General features: G+C 40.2%; 1 long non-coding RNA gene across 1 annotated transcript; it reads right to left on the reverse strand.

The window, feature by feature from the left end:
* Positions 1–1,333: 1,333 nt before the first annotated feature.
* LOC123957669 lies at positions 1,334–5,772 on the reverse strand. The gene is made up of 2 exons (XR_006821847.1): positions 5,330–5,772; positions 1,334–3,998 (listed from the first exon to the last, which is right to left on the reverse strand). It is a non-coding gene; the product is annotated as an uncharacterized LOC123957669 (long non-coding RNA).
* Between the last annotated feature and the right edge of the window lie 3,646 nt (positions 5,773–9,418).

The following is a 9,418-nucleotide window of genomic DNA, read 5'->3' on the forward strand; positions in this document are numbered from 1 at the left end:
CCCCTAAGATGTCAGACCTTGACTTTACCGATTTATATCTATGCAAGGTTTGTCACTAGAGAGGTGTTTTCACATTCCACTACTGAATGAGATGTCTGTACGCTTCCCTAAAATCTGAGATTCAAAAGTTGATTAAATTGGGACCCACCTCGTCCACCTGCGATTTGTAGATATAAGATGTCTGAAATACTCTGTAATTCCAGAATGTGTTATAAAATGGTAAGAGTATGCGGAGAAGGAGCAAAACTCCGGTATTTGTCCTCTATAAATTAATGAATACGTAATAATTCATAATAGTGTTGGTAATTTCTTTTAAAAACAATGTGAACTACCTTTGTTTTATAGGCCTGTTTAAACAGTGGTTTTAACAGTCTATAAATACCCACATTGACTTGTGGCAATACTGATTCACATAGTATAAATATCCAGGTATTTCGCTTAATGTATCATTTACATTTAAACATCATTTTGAAAACCTCATCACCAAACTGCAGCAAAAACTCAAATAACACAAACAAATAGAATTCTCAAGATCGACACTCTCACTACCCCTGGACAATTCAAGACGTTGATTTCAAAAAAGTTGCACTTGTTTTCAGTGAGTTATTGTCCTCTTTTTGTTTAACTCTGTGTATTTCTCTGTAACTCAGCATCATTGCAAATGAGGGAAACCACAATAGTTTGAGCTTAAATAAAGAAAAACATAAAAACAGCTTAGTGGGGTTCAAGAAAGACCTGTTACTGCTTTACTCATGCTGGGAAAAACGCTGATTGTTGACGTACAATGTTTATATTCTGTCACGAGTGAGGTCATACCAGGAAATGTGACGAGGATGTGTGAGTTTCCCTGGCAATACAAAAGTGGCCCCTCTGTGTGGTGGTGTAGCTGATGATGAGCATTTGTGGGTGTGTGCATGTGTGTATGTGTGTGCTGAGTTAATCCTGGAAGAGGCAGCCAACGCCCTTTCTCATAAAATGGTTGCCCCAAGACTTGAAAGGTTTTGTGTTTCCGAAAAAGTTCCCACCAAAGCTATTTCCAGCTATACTCTTTTCACATCGTGTCACCCAAAACATAGATGCAGCAAATTCGCTTTCTTGTGATGTGTTTCACAGGGGTAAATATTATCAAACATATGTTAAGTTGGTGGTGAACTAAAGGAAATAATTCACTTTAGTGCTTATCTTGAGGAATATTGATAATGTTTGTGGCTTTTGGTCTGTTTGTTCCATCAAAGCCTCCAAAGTTAATTTACTCTTATTTGAAAATGAATGAGTTGACCGAGCACAGCCTCTGTTAGGGCATGATAATTGAATATAGTGAACTAGTCATCACTCTTGTCCTTTGTGTTTTTATTTGAGTCAAACTATGTCAGTGGTTTTCAAAACTCATTAGCCTGTGTACATTAAAACTACTGACATTTGTTGTGCTGCTGCTGAGCAGCCAACAGTACAGGACTGTGGTTGTACTGGGCGCATCCCAGTGTCCACCCGCAGGACACAGTAGCTGTGGGTACTGTAAAAGCATAAGAGTGCTTAGCTGACTTTTCTTGAATAGGTTAAGATAAAAATAAATACATATCACACAATCTGGGCTATAAATCAATAACAATGTTGATGATAAGTGTTTGTTGACTAGTGTCTGTAAATCAAGTAAGGCTTGTCTGCACTTTCATGGTGGATTTTTATGGATAAACCTGACTTGACTTGATAAACATGTTGACATGGCCAGAGTATCAGGGTCGGAGAGATCTAACACTTCACAAACACACTCTTAAAATTGTATGGTTACGTCTTATCTGTTTGTTTGCCAAACCATTTTGTGGTCAGAAAGGCCTTTTTTACACATCAAAGGCTTGTTGCTGCTCAACACATGTTGTTCGTACAGGGTTAGCTTTATTGTATCACAATAGTCATGGGTTAATATGAAGAAGAAGAAAAAAACGTAAATTTTCTGACACCACTTTAGAGTTTTACTTTTGAAGCAGTGCTACTGCCAGACTGCAAGCAAAGTTGGATAGTTAAGGTATAACCTGTGGGCAAATGACACAAAAACACAAAACAAGATGAAGAAAGGATGAGTTTTTTGATTGGCTCAATTATTGCATTGTGCACCATTCGCATCATTACATCGGAGCTTTTAACCGCATAGATCCCTTCACTTATCCCTCTTATGCTATTACCCAAAAATCCATCTTTTATCTGTCAGGTTTGTTGGTTGGAAAATATAGCAACAAGCCGAACTGTGACGTAAAACACTGTCTGTCTCCTACCAGAGCTTATTTAGGATCGGTGAGGGAGGGACAGAATTCCTGAGTTACATTCACAGGTTGGATATTTCTGTATCTCTGGGCGTCTTCCTGATTGTCTTCCTGACTCCCACAGGAAGATAATTGTGGGTTTGCACCATCATTTTTGTAGCAGCTCAAAACTAAAGTGAAAGGAAAAAGAGAAAAGCAAGTAGAAAGCAGTCCCTGTCAGGTTGGTAGCGAATCATTGTCCCAAATAATAGTGTTAAAGTATGCTGGGGTCTTGCTCACAAGTGAGGGTAAAATGAAAGCGTGAGTTCGACAGGTGAATTGGTGCACCGTCAGCAGTAATTCAGGCATTGTACTGGACCAATGCAGTTGAAGGAACTGAGCCTGAAGGTGCAGCTCTTGATTTACCAGTCATCTATGTTCGAACTCTCACTCACTTTAATCATGGGCTTTGTGTAATGACCAAAAGAACAAGACTGCAGAAACAAGCAGATGAAATGAGGTAGCTCCGTAGAGTGACTGGGCTCACCCTTGGACTTGGGTAAGGATCCGAGATATCCAGAGGGAGCTTGGAGTAAAGCCACTGTTCCTTCACGTCAAAAGGAGTCAGTTGACATGGTCTGGACTACTGTTAAGGGTGCCTTCTGAGTGCCCTTTGGAGGTTTTCCTGGCATATCCAACTAGTAGGAGACCCCAGGCTAGAGCCAGAACCAGTGGTGGATTAGTAATCTGGCATACCGGGTGTTTTTTCCCGTGGACCGACGCACCATGGTGGTATGGCAACAAATATATATTAATTTCTAACGATTGGTCGATAAAGCAGGGGCCACAGCTAATTGGTTCATTTTCTATTATGACACTGGGTTGGCCCAATAACATCTCTCACTGGGCCAGCTCCATCCCTCCCCCTATATCTTTACCGCATCATGTTTCAGATGCCATGGCTCTGGCTCAGAGGCAGTAGCTATTATGTAGCAACAGGTGGAAGGAGGAGAGCCTGCTCTAGACCTTTCTTCACCTACAGTGTGTTCAAACTGTTTAGTGCTGCTGTCAAGTAAGCATGCATGTTCATGTGGTAAACGCCAGTGCACATGCAGAGAAGTCAGCTGTAGTTCAAACTCCCTAAACAAACAAGAACACCCTTGATTTCATTGCCCTATCACATACACAGGTATATTACTCCTCTCTGAACAGGTATAAAACAAAAATGTGAAATATTATTCATTAACCTTTAGACAATAGACATTTATGCAATAGTGGTCTTGTTTATATTGTACAGCTTTTTGCACATCTTCGTCTGGGAATTCCAACACTTCTGGATCTGAATTTATAATCATGTTAAACCCGCCCAATTAATTATAATAATCTCTCCCTCTGTCCCCATGCCATTGCCTAGTCAAGCCAGGTTGTTGACGTAGCAGTGGAGGCGACAGATAGAGAGGAACAACAAGGTAGACTACTTGAGTATGGATGTTGTGTACTCCACAGCCACTTCTGATCACCAGGGAATCAGTCAAGAGTGAGTGAGTACTTTGGGTAACTTGCACTGGTACACACGTCCACGGCACTTACTGTTCAGCTTTGTAGTGGTTTGGTGGAATAGTACTGTACGTGTATTTAAGGGACCCAAAGTGCCAGGGCTGGAGAAGTTCTATATTTCACCTAGATTGGGAACTCCTTGGAAACCCCCAGAAGGAGCTGGAAGACATTGCCTGCATCCACTTCAACCCGGAGCCTGATAAACTGTGGAAAATGGATGGGTGGATGAAAGTCATCAATCAGTAATGCATTCCAGGAGTGGCTTTGTAATGATATAAATTACCATATAGATTGTAGAGCTGAGAGGTTTTCTCATAAATACTTTTATCACAGAACCAACACATTTAACCTGGGTCCAGTTCTGATGTTGCTGCGATGACAATCTTTGATCAAATTGGATGCTTATACCTTCTTTCAATCACTTCTTGTCAAACTACTTACATCTTATTTAGTTATTAACTTTCTACATTGCCTTTCAAACTTTCTATAGCTCCCAGAGAATGATTGTGATTGTGTCACTTTCATCAGTGATGGGTTTGTGGACTTGTGAATAGGTTTAAATTTAGCTCCTTAACCACATATATTAGTGAACATTCTGGCTCATCAGTGATCCCAGGAATTCCTCCTACTAAAATGTGTCTTATAATTGGATTTCACTCTGGTCTGTTAAGGGAGGTGATATTGGGGTTTCCTCACACCAGCATAGGTGCAAATGAACTGCTCTGCAAAGGCCCTGAAACTTTTACTGTTGAGTTTTAGCTGAAAAGTATTCCACTAACAAAGTATAGCATCAGACCCTATTTATGGTTGTTATTTGTATAGATTTAACAGTGAAGTAAAATTTGTAATTTAGTCATTAAAAAGTGCAATTTGTCATTATTCTCAAAGGCAAAACTACGTAGTGGAACTGTTTGCAGGGTAGAAAAACATATTGTATTCTTCTATATATTTGTGCAAGGCAGTAAGATTTGATGTGTGGGCCTATTACTGGTGACTGCATTTTCTTTTTGTAACTGCTAACTGATATTACAGCTCAACTATTCTCAGTTGTCATTATTTAGCATTAACAGATGGTTAATTTATGCCAGTAGACACTAATCTCACATTTACATAGACATTAGACATTAACTGACACTAACATTCAGAGGGAGTGAAAATGAGTGCAGTGCCAATGACTACTATTTATCAGAATGAAACCTAGATCTTTGGATACAAAATAAAACAAGATACCAGTGGCGGCTGGTGAAAAATATTTTAGGTTAGTTTTCAGTAACAGTCCCAATACAATTTAACACAAACTGCAAGATACCATTGCTTTGTGAAATAGTAAGAAATTATTTAATGCCAATATTAAAAAGTTTCTTACACAAAAACATAAACAGTGAACATAAACCGAGAAAGTGGCATGAAAAGAAAATGCTCAAGTAAAGTACAAATCCCTCTAATTTGTAACTTAAGTAGGCCTACTACTGTCCACCACTGGAAATAACCACATCTTAACACTTCAGAACTGCCTAGTAAACTATACAGCTTACCTCTGTGGCCAACCGCTGTTGTTCTCCTTGTTGATGTAACGTTACCATAGCACAAGCACCAACTGGCAGTGGGTGGAAATGTCAATTATCTCATCTGCCTGAATAGCAAAATATTCAGCATTTTTTACTTCCTCCAGAATGTAATCTTTAAGAACTGACAATCCTGTGGCCTTCGTCCAGCTGTGTAGCATGTTAACTCTACCTAGCATGGCTAGCTTCACCGTATTATCCATATGTGCCCTTATACACTCATGTTTCTTAATCTTCTCAGATAAATGTATCGTGTCGTTTACTCCTGTAACAGTCCACGTTGTATCCATCCCCGCCGTTGTAAAAAGCAAGCATGGGAAGTAAAATACGCCATTTACATGATTGCATCCAGCTCGCCAAGGCTGAAAGCCTGTGTCTTGAGTTCCGCATTCATCATTGTCAACAATGTTACGTGTCCCTCTACCACCAACTGACTCTGCTTAGGGCAAAAAAAGTTTGCCCTTCAGGCATCAGATTTGAGGATGCTGATTGGCTCAATTTATGTTGCTATGGGCATACCTTTTGTCAGCTATTGGCTGTGCTGCTGTACTGCCTTGGTGATGTTTCTAGCGCCCCTGAAGTGCATTTTTCATGATCACTCTTTTTTTCCCAGAAGAGATCAATTAGCAGGAAGCTAATTTCCCCCCAAACATAATTATTTAGCCTATATTTTATATATTACACAGTATTGTGCATTTTAAACACATATGTGCTTAAAAAAGTAATTACTGTTTATCTCAAAAATGTTTATTTTAAAAAGAAAAATCAAAACACTTTCCACCACCAGGGAGGGCAGCACTCTAGCGCCCTCTATTGGCCAGCTGCCACTGCATCCATCCATCCATCCATCCATCCATCCATCCGTCGTCAACCGCTTATCCTGCGTACAGGGTCACGGGGGGCTGGAGCCAATCCCAGCTGACATTCGGCGAAGGGCGGGGTACACCCTGGACAGGTCGCCAGTCCATCGCAGCCGCCACTGCAAGATCCAAAAATATAGGCACCCGTTAAGGTGGATTACACGATTCTGGAGAAATCCAATACCATGACAAATAGCATGATATAGAGCAAGAAACTACACAGCGAGTAATGTAACTAATGTTAGCTAGGTTGTGGGTTAGCATACTGTCATTACAGTTGCTGCAGCTAGGCTAATGTGCAGGAATTTTAATTAAAAGGTTTTCCCTTTATTTCTATTTCTGTCTTTTTGTCAGTGACTACTTACTTGGCATTCAGAGATGAAAACTTGTTGCACCACTTTGTCATCCATTGACATGCCTGTTCTCTTATTGGCCCTTATTAGGCACTCATTGTGGTGAGTTTTGGTACATTGATGCGCATCATCGATTAAGAGACAGTGATGTTGGATGACAGGAGAAGAGATTGGCAGCATGCAGCCACTTTGTTCATAATTAGCCATGGTTTTGTTAGCACACCCCATGTTAATTAGCTAATATGCTAAATAATGGGCTGTATTGAAAATTAATGAATGCTTTCAGAGTGATTTATAACCATCATTTATTATTTAGTGTGCAGCAAATAAACCTAATTGAAAAATTTGAATTAAGTGATCACACAAATGTACCCTGGGTATTGTAAGAATAGCTTGTAACTCTGATTATTTTAGTCCCACAGACACCGTGAAATCAATTTGTAACTCAGCTTCAAATTTAAATCATGCTGAGTCATAAATAACAGTAAATAATGTATTTTACCAAAGTACAAATAATAAACCTGACATGTCACTCTTATTGGTTTTATCATGTTTCCTTTGTGTGTTTAACTGTCTTCAGGTCATTGATGTTTTTGAAAAAACATGGATGACCTTCTACGAGATCCAAGTAATGTCAAAGCAACCAAAAAAGCTCAAGCATAGCAAAAAGGTTTTTAGTTTTTAGTGAATACTACAAAATCCCAAGTATCCAAGTATTAAGCGTGAGAATCTAAAGGTATTTTCAATACAGCTGCTCAGCACAGTCTCTCTTGCCAAGTCTTACTCTCTGCCAGTCGTGGATGACTCACTGGAATCCCTCCTGAACCGGCTGGGAACAATAGCTTATTAGGAACCAAATGAGGGTCTGTGTGTTCTGTTTGCTCAGATTATTTCATGCAGACAAAAAAAGTAACACTGCACCTGGCTGGCCATCACGTAAACGGTGCACTGATTGTCCACGGTGGGACTTCACTTTAATTCCTAATATAAGATATTGAGACATTCCATGAAGTGTGGCATGCCAGAAGTGGTGACCAAATACTTTAATGGATGTTAATTCTTTTTGTCTGTGTATTGTGTTTTTGAATAGGTTTGTGTGTTATGTTTTGAAAATATAAAGTGTTTAGAAATGTTTATTTCTTTCTTTTAGTTGTCACTCATGTTGAATCCAGAAGTGTAGACTACGGTTACCATGTCACCATGGCTGGATTAACAGTTGACTGTTAACAAAAAGCCTCAGCAAAAAACATTAATACTAAGACCAAATGTGAAAAGAACTTTATAATAATAATGATAAGAAAGCAATTGACTGTGTGTGCATTTTTCAGGATCACTCTTTATTCTCAAATAAAATTTGTAGAGTAGAGAGTAGAGAGTGGGACAGCGACCTTATATATGAATGGCTAGTTCTTGGCAACATGACATGACATAATACGTTACTTCATATGTCTGTTGTCTCTATATAGGCTTAGCTGTTGGAAGGATTATTTATGGAATCCCCACCTCTATCACCTACGATATAGCACAGTGTGTGTGTGTGTGTGACATTGGAACGTTCAGCATGTGCATCTGCTGCACTCTATTGCTAGTCATCGCTGTCCTCCACAGCCTACTGTGAAATTATTGTCTGTTTTTGACTCAAAAATGGGGTTTCATGCTAATCTGACTTGTTTTTCTCATTACACTACCCCCATCCCCCCCCCCAACCCTTACCATCCCTGTTTCGTCTCATTAGCCTTCGTCTGGTTTTCACCTCCCTTCATTCTCAACCTTTTCTCTCATTTGTCTCTATCCCTCCCCACCACCATCTCTCTTGCTCTCCTTCTCTCTCTCTCTTTCTCCTTCTCCAGCCCCTCGTCGTCCACAGTGGTTCTGCTCACTGCTAACTAGGCTGCCTCCAAGTCCACAGGTATGTTCCCTCCCCTCTCCTCTTCCTCCCCATCCTCCACCTCATGCTCTATTTTTAACTCCACTCCGATGGATCCTTCCCCACAATTCTGCCTGACCAACCCCAACTCACATCTCTGTCAGCACCTCTCTACCACTCCAGCCAAGTGGTAGGAGACTGTAGACCAATACCTGTTTCTTAATTTACGCCCATTCTAGCTTTTTGATTATGCTGTTGTTGTTGTTGTTGTTGTTGTTGTTGAAGAAGCAGTGCCTCAACTTAATTTTGACTATCTATGAGAAGTGAGTGGCACGGTGCACTCTTTGTTTCTATAACAACATTAGATGCTCTTTTCAGTTGGTGACAAATCCTCTCTTTTACATCATATTATAGCTATAAAAGAATTGGATTAGATAGGAAGCATGTGTAAAATTAGAAGGAGGAATTAAGGGAGTGAGTTGTGGTAGAGGATAGGAGGGATAAACAGGAGGGAGGGTATGACCAAGGCCATGATTAGGGATCAAACCCACAATGTTTAAAGTACATGTAATGCATCAAAAACTGCTGAGAGCCTTAAATTACTGGCTAACACTGATGTATGTTATCTGCTGATATCTTCATTCATGTCTTAAATGGTTTGCTTTGTTAAGCTGCCACCTTGCCTCGCATTGGAGCCTGGCAGCCATCTCTGCCCGCTAACTGAATGGAAACATAATGCACTTGTTGGACTGTAGAGCTGAAGTCCAGGGCCTCCTCAGCCTCTTGTCTTTTAAGACTGCTTAACTGGCATTTCCCGCTGCATATCCTCTTGACAGAAGCTTACAGCACATAACCTCCTCCAGCGAGCGGATGAGTACCACACGCTCAAAGCTCTCTGTGTTTGTGTGGAAAAAGCAGGTTGACTCTTATTATTATGGATTTAGTGGGTGTGCAGCTCTCTTGTGTGAACAATTGTTGA

This window comes from Micropterus dolomieu, linkage group LG19 (genome assembly GCF_021292245.1).
Source record: "Micropterus dolomieu isolate WLL.071019.BEF.003 ecotype Adirondacks linkage group LG19, ASM2129224v1, whole genome shotgun sequence".
NCBI lineage: Eukaryota > Metazoa > Chordata > Actinopteri > Centrarchiformes > Centrarchidae > Micropterus > Micropterus dolomieu.